A 16,987-nucleotide genomic window follows, 5' to 3' on the forward strand; every position below is an offset into this window, starting at 1 on the left:
ATAGGTGGAAATAGGTGGGTATGTTTCGTACAGGGACTGCAACGTGTAACCCTGGTGGCTTCTTGCAGCTTCCTTTATGTTCTTATGTTAAGGCGGATGACGCTACACACGTTACGCTAAACTGTCGATGTCTCTAATATACTCGTTGTCATACCTTCCGAATCAATGAAGAAAAGTTATTTACAGCTGGCGATATTTTTAAGTCGTAAATCTACCTGTGCAAAAACAAGTACACGTAGCGTCACGCATTCTGAAAGCATGTGAGATTAGGTACTGTAATTATGGCTTGTATCTGGAAACACTCCACTCTTTCATAAGGATTAATCTTAAAGGCCACACAGATGATTGGTCGGGTTCTCGTGGGTATTTTTCCATCGATGATGCAGAATCTTGAAAAAAAAAAAAAATGTTATTAGTATCATGAAAACACACTTCAGAATCTTCATAACTTTCACTAGAGTTCCTCAAAGTATCACTATAGAGAACATATTTGAAAACCGCAATAGCTTCCACTAGAGGTTGCCACTAAAATCATGACAACGCATTTGAAAACCACGATAGCTTCAAAACAGAAGAAGAAGCAGAAGCAGAAGAAGAAGAAGAAGAAGAAGAAGAAGAAGAAGAAGAAGAAGAAGAAGAAGATCTCATTTACTTTTCGGAAACATCCTCTACATATAAGGAAAGTTTAGTGTATGTATCATAAGGCAAAGAAATCTACCCTTGTTGATGCAATTAGATCATATTGTTTCGATTTAAAAAGAGCGAAGAATAAGCGAAGAAGTGAAACAGAGCAAGATTATTAAAGACACTTCCTTCACTATTGTTGCTGAGAGAGAGAGAGAGAGAGAGAGAGAGAGAGAGAGAGAGAGAGAGAGAGAGAGAGAGAGAGAGAGAGAGAGAGAGAGAGAGAGAGAGAGAGAGAGAGAGAGAGAGAGAGAATCGGAGCCACCTCAACGTACCCAGGTCGGCACAAGAACCACCTGCACTTCTCCAAACGCAGCATCACGTTACCAGCGTCACGGCACACACACGCTTCGTATTTGGTGATTATTTCCTTGGTTTTAGATTGAATTTCATGGCATGTTTTTACTTGATCTGTTATTATCCTCTTGACTTTCATTAACGTGTGTGTGTGTGTGTGTGTGTGTGTGTGTGTGTGTGTGTGTGTGTGTGTGTGTGTGTGTGTGTGTGTGTGTGTGTGTGTGTCAGATTTTTAAATTAATGGAGATAAAAAGAGAGTATATTTTGTGCTATTTTAATTCTCACTACTACTACTACTACTACTACTACTACTACTACTACTATCCTTAAACATAGACAACTTACTTACACACTTACTGCATACCATCGCTGTTCTCCATCCACCACCATCACCTTCCCCCATCCACAATTATATCACCAGCACCACCACCACCACCACCACCACCACCACCACTACTCATAACGCTGGGAAGAGTGATACATATTACAGCAATTTAGTTTTGGTTATTGTCGATAAATCAGAGGGAAGGCGCCGCCACAGCAATATTGAAGGTGTTTCTTCCGTCAATTACAGGAGCGAAGTGGAGATAAAGGAAGGAGGGAAGGAATAAAGGAAGAAGAGGAATAAGTGGGGAGAGGAATTGATGATAAAGGAAGAATAATAAACAGGACAAGAATAAGCGAGAGAGAGAGAGAGAGAGAGAGAGAGAGAGAGAGAGAGAGAGAGAGAGAGAGAGAGAGAGAGAGAGAGAGAGAGAGAGAGAGAGAGAGAGAGAGAGAGTGGCGAAAGAAAATGGAAGGAAGGAATAAAAGGAAGAAGAGGAATCAATGAGAAGAAAAATATATGAAAAAGAGAAAAAAATATATAAACAAGACGGAGACAAGGTTCAGAGAGAGAGAGAGAGAGAGAGAGAGAGAGAGAGAGAGAGAGAGAGAGAGAGAGAGAGAGAGAGAGAGAGAGGCTCCCCACATTATGCACTCACAGGCAAGAATCTTCGTTAGCTTAATCGTGAATTCTTGCATGGCATTTTCCCTCTAGAGTGCCATGTGGTGGTGGTGGTGGTGGTGGTGGTGATGGTGGTGGTGGTGATGGTGGTGAAGACCTGTAACAATGGTCCTTTTAAAGCTATTTAGGTCATCTGCAACATGCGAAATGGAGTGTGTGTGTGTGTGTGTGTGTGTGTGTGTGTGTGTGTGTGTGTGTGTGTGTGTGTGTGTTTTACAGGTGGTAAGTTATATTCTCTCTCTCTCTCTCTCTCTCTCTCTCTCTCTCTCTCTCTCTCTCTCTCTCTCTCTCTCTCTCTCTCTCTCTCTCTCTCTCTCTTTCAAAACTATATACAGAATTCCTACTTCAAACCTTCCCTCCTTTCTATTATATTTTCCTTCTTGTCCTCCTCCTCCTCCTCCTCCTCCTCCTCCTCCTCTTCCACTTCTCCCCTTCTCCCTGCATGCTCAGGTGGTCATTATCAGACACGAAAACCAAGTGTTGCTGGTCCCTCCCTTTTTTCTCCCTTCCTCCCTCCCTCTCTCCTCTCCCTCCTTCCCTCTCTCCCTCTCACCCTCCGATATGCTACTCCTGATCACTCCACAACACTCCCTCCCCACTGCTATAATGAGAGAGAGAGAGAGAGAGAGAGAGAGAGAGAGAGAGAGAGAGAGAGAGAGAGAGAGAGAGAGAGAGAGAGAGAGAGAGTTGTTACTGTATTTGAACTGTAAACAATTGTATTTCACCAGAAGATGTAATGTCAACATTTCTCTCTCTCTCTCTCTCTCTCTCTCTCTCTCTCTCTCTCTCTCTCTCTCTCTCTCTCTCTCTCTCTCTCTCTCTCTCTCTCTTCTATGCAAACACAGGCCATCATGCAACTACCAAGAATCGCTGTACTTTTCTCAGCTCGCCACAAAAAGCCAAACCAACTAGTGAGACACAACTGTAATCACACCAGATACAAGGAAAGCGTCAAACACACACACACACACACACACACACACACACACACACACACACACACACACACACACACACACACACACACACACACACACATACAAGTAAAGATAAGCACGATACTTTAATTCTTTTGTTTGCACCGCTGGGAATACTTGTTAAAAGCGTGACATCTCTCTGGGGAAGGAGAAAAGAAGGGAAATGTTCGTGTTATTTAATTAGTCTCTAAGGAAGAAGAAAAGTAATGTGTGTGTAACTAGTGCGTCTGAAGAAGAAAGGGAATTGAAGTGTTAATATTTTGTAACTCGTCTCTCTCTAAGAAGAAAAGAAGTATTATTAGCTAACTAGTCACTCTAAGGATGAATATAAAGGAAGTATTAGTATTTTGTAACTCGTCTCTCTCTAAGAAGAAAAGAAGTATTATTAGCTAACTAGTCACTCTAAGGATGAATAGAAAGGAAGTATTAGTATTTTGTAACTCGTCTCTCCAAGGAAGGGGAGAAGAAGTATTATATGACTAACTCGTCTATCTAAGGAAGAAAAGAAAGGAAGAGTTAGTATTTCGTAACTCGTCTCTCTGAGGAAGGAGAAAAGTATCATATGTGTAACTAAGGTATTTATGAATACTGCTGGGAAAAAAAAATAATGTGATTCCTGAATAGAATGATTACCAGTAAATTTCCTATACTCATGAAAAAAAAAAAAAAAAAAACCTAACGTGCTGTTTTTATACCTGGAAAAGTGTATCAATAACATCCAGGATTTTTATTTGAGAAAGTTAAACATCGAACATCAACATCATATGGTAATTAGATATTGATTCGAACTGAGTAGAACAATAAAATAAACTTTAAATAAATGGAAACGATCAAGAAGAAGCATTTTTTTTTCCAATTCCTTGTATGTAACATTTTTTCATACACCAGGGAGATCAAGAAAGACAAAAAAAGAGATGGATAAAAAAGGCCGTTCAAATGTCGTTCCAAAAATGTGAACAGGTGTAGAGAACCAAGAGGGAAGCCGATTTATTTTCCCGATGTGTCTTGATATTCCTTATAAACGAGACTCAGAAGCCCAAAATTCACCTTAGAAAATCTCATTCGACTATAAAAGAGGCACAAAATGATGTTACATGTGAATTAAGCACGAAAATAATAAGTCAAGAAATTAAATAGTGCATAAAACAGAGTATAAAAATCTCATTCGACTAAAAAGACACAAAATTATGTTACATGTGAATTAAACACGAAAATAATGGCAAGAAAGCAAGTAGCGTAAAGACAGCAAGGGAAAAAAAAAAGTAAATGCAAAATGTAAGAAAAACGCAATATTAAGATAGACGCATGAGAGGACAAATAAAAGGAGGAGGAGGAGGAGGAGGAGGAGGAGGAGGAGGAGGAGGAGGAGGAGGAGGAGGAGGAGGAGGAGGAGGAGGAAGTTGAAGAAGAGGAAGAGGAAGAAGAAAATGAGAAGCAATGAAGAAAGAGGGAAAGAGGAAATAGGCAGTTCATTACCATACAATCACCTGTCCAATCAGCGTGTAAGCAGGTGTGTGGCGGCGTGGCATGCGTGGCTTCACCTGTGTAGTACCTGCTAATGATCCTCATCTACCTCTCAGAGACACACATTCATCGCTGCCACCCGCACCTTCACACATTTAAATTAACCTGCGCAGGAGAGATGAGGTGACATGGGGAGGGAAAGTGGGGAGGAGAAAGGAGGCAAGGAGGGAGGGAAGGGGAGGGTATAGAGACACCTTCAATCACTCACTAGATTATTGAGGAGAAATATGTGTTATGAATAGCAGTTTGCCGCGCCCCTAACGCCACCTATAACTCATCGGCGTAACAAAGATGAGGACGCGCGCACAAAGCCTTCCTCTTGTGCCCTGATCTATAAAAGCCGTTCATGCCGCTGCGGAGAGACAGCGGGCGGGAGGGGGAGGCAGGGGGAGGGACACGAGTAAGCTACATAGAGAGCAGTACGCGGGGGAAAGGAGCGCAAGGGAGCGATCTTACACAATGCTACTTACGGTCATTTATCTTCCCGGGTCCACCACACCGCTCACTGGCCACAATGGACGGCGCGGAGCAGGACAGTCCCTCACGCTGGGCCGGAGACTATCACCAGTTCATCACCGTGGTAAAAATGTGCGCCGATTGTTGTCTGTGTGAGTAGCTGCGTGTCTTTTGCTCTGTGATTGGTGGAGTGCTGAGGGACGGACACGCATGACTGGCTGGGTCTGTGTTGTGTTTATCTTTTTTTCTCTTTTCTTTTTTTTATCTGTACTCCACCTCCTCCCTGTGTTCTTGTTCTTTCTTCTCCTCTTTCTCTTCTCCTCTTGTCTTTTTACTGCTTCTTCTCCCTCTCTCTTTCTGCTGCTCTTTTTTCTCTTCCTCTTTCTGTTTATTCTCCTCCGGTTTCTCTTATTTTCTTTTCCTTTTTTTTTTTTCTTCTCCTCGTCCTCATCTTGCACATTCTCTTCCTCCTCCTCTTCCTCCTCTTCGTCCTTTTCACTCTTCCATCATGGAGGCCCGCGGGGACTAGTGTTATATCTATCTCCTTTAGCTTCCTCTCTCTTCCTTATTCTTCTCCTTCTCCCCCTCTTCCATCTCCTCATCCTCTTCCCATTTTGTCGTATTTGATGAAGGAAAGGAAAAGATTTTGTTATTTTTCCCCTTCCTTCTCTTTCTAACTCTTCCTCCTTCTCTTTACTTGTTCTTTTCTCCAAACCTTTTTCTTTTCCTCTTTATTTTTCACTCGCAGAATACTTCTCTCCATTTCAGCTCTTTGTTTGTCTTACTGTAAAAAAAACATTATTTTTCGTCTACAGTACTCTCTGTCTCTCTCTCTCTCTCTCTCTCTCTCTCTCTCTCTCTCTCTCTCTCTCTCTCTCTCTCTCTCTCTCTCTCTCTCTCAGTATTCCTCGAGTATCTGGCACCTTCTAGACCCTTCTCCTCCTCTTCCACCACCACCACTTCCCCCTCCTCCTACTACACTCCTCTTCTCTTGCTCCTCCCCTCCACTCTTCCCCGCTCCTCCTCAAACTCTTTTTTCTTCTTCTTCCTGCTCTTCTCCCTCCTCCTCCTCCTTCCTCCTCCTCCTCCTCTGGCCGCAAGAAGCCGTGGGGGCCCTGGGGAGAAAAAGCTGAGGGTCTGGTAAGTTCGTGCTCTCTCCGGCGCCCACTCCAGCTTGTGTCTCGTAAAGCTTTACCAGCAACGCCCACACCTGCAGCCCACGTGTTTTTACTCCGCTGGTGTGTGTGTGTGTGTGTGTGTGTGTGTGTGTGTGTGTGTGTGTGTGTGTGTTGGTGGGGTGTGTGTGTGGATAGAGAGAACCAGAGACTAAGAAGCATACACACACACACATTCTCTCTCTCTCTCTCTCTCTCTCTCTCTCTCTCTCTCTCTCTCTCTCTCTCTCTCTCTCTCTCTAAAAAAAAAGAAAATTAATACTTATCCATTTTTTCCTTGTGATATTTCGTTGTAAAAAAAAAAGCGTCAGCGAGAGAGAAGAAAGAGAAGGGAAAGGAGGAGGAGAGAAGGAAGAAGGAGGAAGTGAGAGGCGCGGTCGCGGAACGAAGGAAGGAAGTAGAAGGAAGAGAAGAGAAGAGGAAAGTCGAGATGAAAGAAGGAACAGTTGTTAGATGTAAAAATAGGAAATGAACTAAAGAAAGGAAAGTAAGGAGACAGTGAAAAAGGAGAAAGAAAAAGGAGTAAGGAAAGGGAAATAGGAAAAGGAAGAGATAGAAAAGGAGAAAACGGATGAACTAGATAAGAAAAAAGGACGGAAGGAGATACTAAAAAGAAAAGGAGACAAAGAGGCAAAGAAGAACATAATCGAGGAAGAAGGAATGAAGGGAAGGAAAGGAAGGAGGAATATGAGAGGATGTGTGTGTGTGTGTGTGTGTGTGTGTGTGTGTGTGTGTGTGTGTGTGTGTGTGTGTGTGTGTGAGAGAGAGAGAGAGAGAGAGAGAGAGAGAGAGAGAGAGAGAGAGAGAGAGAGAGAGAGAGAGAGAGAGAGAGAGAGAGAGAGAGTGGTAAATTACAAGATGGCTGCAACTGCGTCATTGAAGATAAAGGCGATGCTGGGAGAGGCACGATAAGTAAACACCCGCATGGAGGAGGAGGAGGAGGAGGAGGAGGAGGAGGAGGAGGAGGAGGAGGAGGAGGAGGAGGAGGAGAGAAAGAAGCAGGCAGGAAAAAAAGGTCGGGTACATCAGTAAACAATACCAGGAAATATGCAAATAAGGGAGAGAAGAAAAGAGGTGAAAGATAAACAGGTTAAACAGCGAGAGTGAGTGAGAGAGAGAGAAAGAGAGAGGGAGAGGGAGTGTTACGGGAGGCACCAACAGTCCCGTTAATAATAATAATAATAATAATAATAATAATAATAATAATAATAATAATAATAATAATAATAATAAAGCAATAAAAAAAAAAACATGAATAAAACAGTCTCAGATATTCTTCCCTAAATCTACATTCGATACTATTTTTTTCTTATGAATGCCGAGAATTTTAGTATAAGTATTTACGGGAGTCTAAGAATATTTTAGTTTAGATTCAGAACTTTTTTTTACTTATATATTTTGAAAGCAAAAAGATTAATGTGAAATACAACTTGCTGTTTTAATCCTATGGGTGATTAAGCACGAAACAACCATGAGAGAGAGAGAGAGAGAGAGAGAGAGAGAGAGAGAGAGAGAGAGAGAGAGAGAGAGAGAGAGAGAGAGAGAGAGAGAGAGAGAGAGAGAGAGAGAGAGAGAGAGAGAGAGAGAGAGAGAGAGAGAGAGAGAGATATCACAAGGAAAACAAACATGAAGACGCAGAAGAGGAGAGGGAGGAGAAAGCTGATAACCAACACAGAATCTAGGATCCTGAACATTTGCTGAAGTTTATTCTGGCAACAGGAAGAAGAGACAGACGGTGAAATACGAGCATAAGAGTAGTAGTAGTAGTAATAGTAGTAGTAGTAGTAGTAGTAGTAGTAGTAGTAGTAGTAGTAGTAGTAGAAGAAGAAGAAGAAGAAGAAGAAGAAGAAGAAGAAGAAGAAGAAGAAGAAGAAGAAGAAGAAGAAGAAGAAGAAGAAGAAGAAGAAGAAGAAGAAGAAGAAGAAGAAGAAGAAGAAGAAGAAGAAGAAGAAGAAGAAGAAGAAGAAGAAGAAGAAGAAGAAGAAGAAGAAGAAGAAGAAGAAGAAGAAGAAGAAGAAGAAGAAGAAGAAGAAGAAGAAGAAGAAGAAGAAGAAGAAGAAGAAGAAGAAGAAGAAGAAGAAGAAGAAGAAGAAGAAGAAGAAGAAGAAGAAGAAGAAGAAGAAGAAGAAGAAGAAGAAGAAGAAGAAGAAGAAGAAGAAGAAGAAGAAGAAGAAGAAGAAGAAGAAGAAGAAGAAGAAGAAGAAGAAGAAGAAGAAGAAGAAGAAGAAGAAGAAGAAGAAGAAGAAGAAGAAGAAGAAGAAGAAGAAGAAGAAGAAGAAGAAGAAGAAGAAGAAGAAGAAGAAGAAGAAGAAGAAGAAGAAGAAGAAGAAGAAGAAGAAGAAGAAGAAGAAGAAGAAGAAGAAGAAGAAGAAGAAGAAGAAGAAGAAGAAGAAGAAGAAGAAGAAGAAGAAGAAGAAGAAGAAGAAGAAGAAGAAGAAGAAGAAGAAGAAGAAGAAGAAGAAGAAGAAGAAGAAGAAGAAGAAGAAGAAGAAGAAGAAGAAGAAGAAGAAGAAGAAGAAGAAGAAGAAGAAGAAGAAGAAGAAGAAGAAGAAGAAGAAGAAGAAGTAGTAGTAGTAGTAGTAGTAGTACTAGTAGTAGTAGTAGTAGTAGTAGTAGTAGTAGGAGGAGGAGGAGGAGGAGGAGGAGGAGGAGGAGGAGGAGGAGGAGGAGGAGGAGTGGTAGTTTTCTTGCAGCATTATGAACGTTTTCTGTACCTTCATATATTTTTTTATTATAATAAATTAAATAGCATATCTGATATCTACATGATCAACGGTTCCTTCACAATGGATGTCAATGTTCTCCAGTGTTACAAATGCTCCAAGATTACCATTGTCACTCTTCACACGTGACGTCAACTCGCTCCACGGCAATACTGTAGTGAGGTTTGAGTCTAAAATAAACACATTCATAACTTCTCGGAAAAAAAAAAAAAAACTAATGCTTCTTCATTCTTGGAAATACGAGGTGTATTACTAATGCACGTAAATATTTCCCTGACTAAGTTACGAATACCAGCTGACTGTAATAGAGGGGATTTTTATAACCACTGCCTCCAGAGAAATGAACATGGGAAAATATTATGTAATGGTAGTGACGTCCTCTGAACTTCACAAAAAATATTGTTCGATAAGCTAATTAGAATATGGATACTTCTTTGAATGTTTGTCTACTTAGAAAGAAAAAAAAAGGAATGCCTATTATGGTGACAGCAATGTTTTCTTGACTTCAAGAATGCTATTGACAGCTGATATAGATGAGACACTTCTTAACACTTTTGTCTCCAACGAAATGAGAAAAGGAATAAGTAACATCGTGACATCGACATCTTCCTTGACATCACGAGTACTTTTGGAGAAATTAACTAAACTATTTTTCAGAACTCGTCTTCTGAGAAATGAGAGAAAAAAGTGTGTAATACAGGCACACCTTTCTTCACATCACTAACTCCCGTGACTAGGAAATAAAGGATTTTAGGACACGTGAATAAGAGATGAGCCCTTTAAAAAAAATTCCTCAAAGATTGAATGCCCTTAAGAATTTCACCTTTGAGGAATGAAAGGAGAAGCATTCAGTGTACGGGGGCATTGTGAGAGTCCTCCTTGATTCCTCAGCTGCGACGCATATGATTACACCTTCGACTGTTCTTGAGAGTAAAAAAGCACAGGTATGCATAATGAAGAGAAGAAGAACATATACATTGATTATCCTCCACCTACTCAAGTCTCTCTCTCTCTCTCTCTCTCTCTCTCTCTCTCTCTCTCTCTCTCTCTCTCTCTCTCTCTCTCTCTCTCTGTTTAGAATTCCTTCCTTTTTTCATATACTCTTCTTAATCATCATTATTTTTCTCTTTTCCGACTTTCTTCTTTTTACTCTGAATCCTTTGCAATACAAGTCTCTCTCTCTCTCTCTCTCTCTCTCTCTCTCTCTCTCTCTCTCTCTCTCTCTCTCTCTCTCTCTCTCATTTGGCATTCTTTCCTCTTTCATATGCTCTTCTTCCTCATTACTACTAATTTTCCTTCTTCTTCATCTTCTCCTTTATTCTTTTCTTTTCTACAAGGAGAGTGAAAAAAAAAGTTTGAAAAATAGAGGAATGCAAGGAGATATGATAAACTGAAGAAGAAGAAGAAGAAGAAGAAGAAGAAGAAGAAGAAGAAGAAGAAAAAGGCGAGAGAGAGAGAGAGAGAGAGAGAGAGAGAGAGAGAGAGAGAGAGAGAGAGAGAGAGAGAGAGAGAGAGAGAGAGAGAGAGAGAGAGAGAGTAAAAAAAAGCAAGAGGAACACACGTGCTTCATTTTGTTGTTCTCGGGGCGCAGGAACAGATCCGTCAAGCGCCACTCGAGAAGTCTGGTAAAGTCGTGGTGTTATTTTTTCATGGTAATGGTGCGAATATCGACGAGGTGCTGGAACGCGGGGCATCATGGGTAATATATGTACAGCCCCCGCCACTCACCGTCTATATATATTCAGTGTCTTTTATTGTTAATTTATATTCACATACCTACCTTCCTACTTCTGGAATTTCACTCTAGAGAATAGAAGCAATAAATGAAGAAAGCGAAATAGCACAGTCGTACAGTCACATACACACACACACACACACACACACACACACACACACACACACACACACACGCAAATCATGAGTCGCCTGCAGGATATGGAGGGAAAGCAGAAAAATTGTTCCTTTTTGGGGATGAAAAGATGTGCCTGAGACTTCTTCCGTTCCCGCCCCCTTTATTCTCGCTTTCTTTTCTCAACCTAACTGCTTTCAGTCTCCTTTCTCTCTCTCTCTCTCTCTCTCTCTCTCTCTCTCTCTCTCTCTCTCTCTCTCTCTCTCTCTCTCCACCCAGTGAGGTCTCCAGACACCTCGGCGCGGCGGTAAAAGTTGCACAAGTTCCTTTTTCACAGTTTCACAAGTCATCGACATGTTATTAGTGCCATCTGCTGGTGACGACAGCGGCGTGTGGACCAATTAATGGCCTCCTTTTTGGCGCCAAATTGTCACGCCGGGGCGCCCTCGGCTACAAAGGGCGCGGAGCGAGGAAAGTGCTGGATGCTCGTCGCTCTGTGTTTGATGCCTCGCCCCCTGGAGCCTGTGCCGCCCTCACTGAATTTTCCATTTTGTCAACAAGTCGAGGTCGTCGCTGCGTCGCGTCGCCCCGCCAGCAGGAAGGCACGGCGGGCAATGACTCTCAGCATGACCACTTGCAGAAAAAAAAAAAAAAAAAAAAAAAAAATGGCATTTAAAATAATCAAAATAGTACCGGCAAGCAATATATTCCCTGCACTTCGGTACTAGGAAGAGCGATCCCGACGGCTCTCAATTTCTTGCAAGCGAGTGGAATAATATTGATACTCAGACTAATGCAAACATCATTATTTTAGCGGTACAGTAATGCCAGCGGCGTATCACTACCTTTATCACTCATTAATAAAAACGTATAGCTTTTTAAAATGCACCGAAACCCATGATCATCTCCTTGAACGTCGCCCAACCCACCATCCCCATTCCAGTGCCGTCCCTTCCTTCCATCTCTTATCCTTCCAGCCCATCTCTTCCTTCAATCCTCCCAGCTCGTCCCTTCTTGCCCCCATCACCCCGTCCCTTCCATCCCCTCATCTCCTTCCTTCCTCCCATCCCTACAGCCTGTTCCTTCCTCCCGCTCCCTCAGCTCGTCCCTTCCTCCCATCCACCCCTTCCTTTCCTCCCATTCACATTGTCCTTTCCTCCCATCCACCGCGTCCCTTCCTCCCATCCATCAGCCCGTCCCTTCCTCCTGCCCCCTCAGCTTGTTCCTTCCTCCCATCCACCCAGTCCCTTCCTTCTATCCTCCTAACCAGTCCCTTCATCCTGTCTTCTCAACCCGTCCCTTCCTCCCGCCCCCATTAGCCCATTCCTTCTTCCCAATCCCCTCAGCTAGTCCCTTCCTCTCGCCCTCTCGCCCTGTCCCTCCCTCCTATCCTCCCAGCTCACCTCCACCAGCCTATCCCTCTACCGCTCCGTCCCTCTATACATCGCCTTCTCCTTCTTCACACAACGAATGAGTTCACCCCCCTACAGGAAGTCTCTCTCGGCGCCAGAAGCATAAATCTACGCGGAACAAAATCATTTGATGTTATTTTGATGTCCAGAAACTTTTGCCGCAGTAAAAGTTAAGCCCCCCTCTCTCTCTCTCTCTCTCTTTTTTTTTTTTTTTTCTCCCTTCACTTCTGCTCTAATTCAGGCGCCCCGACGTGACTTGGGGGTGTGAGGCGCCGCGGCCGGAGGGAGAAGGTGCGTGGGGAGGAAAATGAAGAGGAGAGAGTAAAAGAGAGGAAGAGAAGGGTGGAGGAGAGCAGCGGATGCAAGACGGTGAGGGAGAGGAGAGGACTGGGCTAAATATGACTTGAGAGAGAGAGAGAGAGAGAGAGAGAGAGAGAGAGAGAGAGAGAGAGAGAGAGAGAGAGAGAGAGAGAGAGAGAGAGAGAGAGAGAGAGAGAGAGAGAGAGAGAGAGAGAGACTAGAGACTAATAACGAAACTGTACTGAGACTAATAACAAAAAAAAAAAAGTCATGAAGAAAAACGGATGAAATGGGAGAAGGAAGGGGAGAGAGAAGGGGAGAGGGGAGGCTAGACAAGGACAAACCATTCAGGAAGCACATCACCATATCCTGCACGTTAAACCCTCACCCTAAAACCCTAAAAACCCTAAAAGCTTCCTCATCACCACACTTCTGGAACCCCTACTGGCACCACATCACCTTTCTCATCACCTCCATCACCACCACAAGTCATCGTCCACCTCATATTTCCCACACACACACACACACACACACACACACACACACACACACACACACACTCACGCACCTTCCTCATACCTCCCTCAGCCGGGCAGCCAAGCGATTCTAGAGGGAATGGCTGCGTTTTGTTAGTGTGTGGAGGAAAACAAGGCAATACTTCGTTGGAGCACGCGACCTGAACTCTCTCTCTCTCTCTCTCTCTCTCTCTCTCTCTCTCTCTCTCTCTCTCTCTCTCTCTCTCTCTCCCTTGTGTCCTTCCTATCCGCGTCCCCTCAAAAGGCAGACTAATACTGAATCTTCTATTGTAAAGAGCTAAGCTGATATACTCGTACATTGCGTGGCTGGCTGACTTGCTGGTGAATGGTGTGTGGTTAGTGAGGTGTGTATAAGTGAACTTGGTGAGACTTGGTGAGACTTGGTGAAAGAAAGGGTATGTATTGCTGAAAAAGTGCGATGGTGGACACGGACACACACACACACACACACACACACACACACACACACACACACCAAGAACGTGTACAGCAACTTAAGATAAAAAGAAAAATAGTAGCAAATAATTTAAATGATAATTCAAAGGGAACCAAAACTTGTATATGAAAAATGTACATCAAAGGAGAGAGAGAGAGAGAGAGAGAGAGAGAGAGAGAGAGAGAGAGAGAGAGAGAGAGAGAGAGAGAGAGAGAGAGAGAGAGAGAGAGAGAGAGAGAGAGAGAGAGAGAGAGAGAGAGAGAGAGAGAGCATACATTAAGCTCAAAATAATAAGTGCTCAGATACGTGTGTGTGTGTGTGTGTGTTGATGGGCGACATGAACACACACTTGCAGCTAAAGATTTAAACATTTCTCGCACTACATTTGGCACAAAACATATTAGCGCCTTTCCCTCGCCACAACCTGCATACTCTCACACCTTTTCCTTGTCCTCCTTTCCCTTCCCTCCGTCTGTTCCTCTTTTCTCTTACTTCTCTTCCTCCTCACTCTTCTCTCACTCTTCCTTTTTTTCTTTTACTCCTTTTCCTCAACTCTCTTCTCTTCCACTGTTCTTCACCTCTCTTTCTTCTCTTCCTCCTCACTCCTCACTCTGTTCCTTATTTCTCTTTCTTCTCTTCCTCCCTTCACTCTGTTCTTTACTTCTGTCTCTTCTCTTCTTTCTCCCCTCTCTCTGTTTCTCATTTTTCTTACTTTTCTTCTTTCTTACTCTTCTTTTCTTCTGTTCCTTCTCTCTCTCTCTCTCTCTCTCTCTCTCTCTCTCTCTCTCTCTCTCTCTCTCTCTCTCTCTCTCTCTCTCTCTGTTCCTTACTTATTTATCTTTCTCCTTTCTCTTCCCTTATTCTGTTCCTCATTTTTCTCACTTATCTTTCCTCTGTTTCTCTTTTCTCTTTCTCTTCCCCTTTTTCCCTCTCTCTCTTCTTCATCTCTTCTTTCTCCTCCTCCTTTCGTCTCTGCTTCTTCTGTCCTCCCTCGACAAAGGAAAAGTGAATATGAATTTATGTTCATAATTTAACTACAGATAAATTTTAGTCTTCGTATTGAACTGAGAACCACCACCACCACCACCACCACCACCACCGAAGCCACCACGACTACCACCAACACCATTATCACCACCACAACCACAACTATCATCACGAATACACTTGTTAATGAAAAGAATAATGGTCACCACCACCACCACCAACACCAACCACCACTACTACCATCACCACTACCACCACCACTACCACTACAGGAAGGAAAATAGAAACATACACGAGAATGAAAAAAAAAAAAGGAGCAAGAAAAAAAGAGCATGAACAACAAATAAAATTCACTAACGCAACATCCTCCATCTCCTGATTATTCTCAATGAAGAAAATGTTTCCTGGCTAAACAAACAAACACTAGTGAGCAGACGAGAGAGAGAGAGAGAGAGAGAGAGAGAGAGAGAGAGAGAGAGAGAGAGAGAGAGAGAGAGAGAGAGAGAGAGAGAGAGAGAGAGAGAGAGAGAGAGAGAGAGAGAGAGAGAGAGAGTATAAACACCTCGAAAGACACATACACACACCCACACACTCACTCACACACACACACACACACACACACACACACACACACACACACACACACACAAACATGGAGCATCTCTCACTGATTAGAATGAGGAAAGAGAGAGAAGGCAGGCGAGGCAGACGAGCTTTGTGAGTAACCTGGCAAACTGTGTGTGTACAGGGCGCACTTCTGTTTGACTTTTGCACTCGCTTCCTCGTGTGTTATGCAGCTTGTATTGGAGCTTCAATGTTAGTTCGGCACGGTGGGCGGCTGAGCGGGCGAGAAGACACGGCGAGGAGGAGGAGGCGCAGGAGGAGGAGGAGGAGGAGGAAGAGGAGGAAAAGGTGGAGAAGTGAACGATATGTCAGTGGGACGAGATGTGGTGGTGTTAGAGGGTAAGTAGAGGAGGATAAGGGGTGGAAAAGTGGAAAGGTGATGTGGAGAGAGAGAGAGTACGTTAGGTGGAGGTTAGGTAGAGAAAGAAAGGTATTGGTTTGTTGTTTGTTAGTTAAGGGAGTGTTGTTAATGATGTTGTTGATGTTGTTGTTGTTGTTGTTGTTGTTGTGGAGGGCGGTGGTTTTGTTGTTTGGTCTTTCCTCCTTTCCTTCCTCTATTTCTCCTTTTTCTCTCTTGTACTTTCCTCTTTTTTTCTCTTTACCCTTCTCTCTCTCTCTCTCTCTCTCTCTCTCTCTCTCTCTCTCTCTCTCTCTCTCTCTCTCTCTCTCTCTCTCTCTCTCTCTCCTCTCCATCTTCTTCTTCTTCTTCCTCTCCATCTTCTTCTTCTTCTTCTTCTTCTTCTTATTATTATTATTATTATTATTATTATTATTATTCCTCCTCCTCCTCCTCCTGAACCTTTCACTGTGGGACAAAGAATCCTAACTGTCCTGTCCACCTCCATCCTTCCCTTTCACTCTCACCTCCCTAACCCATTCCACAGTCCTCTCACCCTCCTCCCTCCCTCACCTTCTCTCTCTCCACCTCCTTAATCTCACCTCTCTTCACCACATCTCTTCTTTTCTCTCTACGTCTCCTTTCTCGTTTATGTTTCTCCTTTTCTTATTCACTCTTTCATTCCCTTTTCTTTTGTTTACTTATCTTTATCATTTGCGTCATTTACAGTTTTTTTTGTGTATTCTTTTTTTTAGTTATTATTTGTTTCCTTTATTCTTCCTTCTTTCCTTTCATGTTACTGGTATTTCTATCCTGTTCTCTTTTCTTACCTCTTTCTTCATTTTGTCTAACTTTTTTCTCCCTTTTTTGTCTTATTTCTTTTCTTATACAGTTTCACTTTCATATTCTTGCTTTCTTCTTTCTTTAGTTTTTATTTTAATTTTGCTGCCCTTTATCATTAACTCACTAAGGTACGTAACTCTTTTCAGTTGCTTTCATTATCTCACTACCTCTCTTCTCTTCTTACATCCCTTTCCATTCCCATCTTTATTGTCACTTCCTCGTATAACTTCCGTGTCCTTCGTGTTGTCGTTTTTGTAGCCTTGCGTGAAACAAAACAGCTACGTTTATACTGAATATTTCTGTTTTCCCTATTTTATCTTTCTTTTCCGTCATTCACCCATCATCGTTTCTTGCTTCGTCAGTCTTTTTTTTTCTAGTTTCGTAAGGCTACCACACTATCCTCTTCAATAATCTTTCTCTCACCCATTCACACAAACCAATTCATCTTTTTTTCCATCTTCCCCTTCTCCCATTACCTCAAACTACACACATCTCCCGCCTCTTCTTTTCCCTCCTTTCCCTTCTCTTCTTCACACCACTCTGATCCTCCTTGGCTAAAAATCTGATTCTTTCACATTTCAGTCACTCCTCATTTTTGCATTTCTCATTTACACGCTACAGTGACCCATTAGCGTGACAGAGGCCATCAGTCTAAGGGGGAGGTGTGGGGAGGCCTAGAGGGTATCATGGGCGGGTCTAGGACTTGTTGGGGGCGCGTTGGGGTGGGGGTGGGCGCTCTAATTAATGCCAGGTTCGAGGTGAAGGAGTGGGTGGGTGGGTGGGTGCATGTGAGGGCGGCTCCGGTTCAGTGAGGGGAGGTG

The 16,987-nt window shown here is 42.9% G+C and overlaps 2 protein-coding genes across 9 annotated transcripts in view; one reads left to right on the plus strand and one right to left on the minus strand.

Annotated features, from left to right (window-relative positions):
- LOC135116237 (carbohydrate sulfotransferase 4-like) overlaps nucleotides 1-3,105 on the minus strand; it is a 29,161-nt gene extending 26,056 nt beyond the window's left edge. For 3 of the 4 annotated variants that reach the window (XM_064033601.1, XM_064033602.1, XM_064033599.1), the window contains exon 1: nucleotides 3,050-3,104. The gene's annotated coding sequence lies outside the window, so the exon portion shown is untranslated. Of the gene's footprint in view, nucleotides 1-3,049 lie in introns of all 4 variants that reach the window. The other variant, XM_064033600.1, reaches the window with a different exon arrangement.
- Nucleotides 1-16,987, plus strand: part of LOC135116235 (histone-lysine N-methyltransferase PRDM16-like) — a 98,761-nt gene that overhangs the window by 18,103 nt on the left and 63,671 nt on the right. The window lies entirely within an intron of this gene.

This window comes from Scylla paramamosain, chromosome 30, assembly GCF_035594125.1.
Source record: "Scylla paramamosain isolate STU-SP2022 chromosome 30, ASM3559412v1, whole genome shotgun sequence".
NCBI lineage: Eukaryota > Metazoa > Arthropoda > Malacostraca > Decapoda > Portunidae > Scylla > Scylla paramamosain.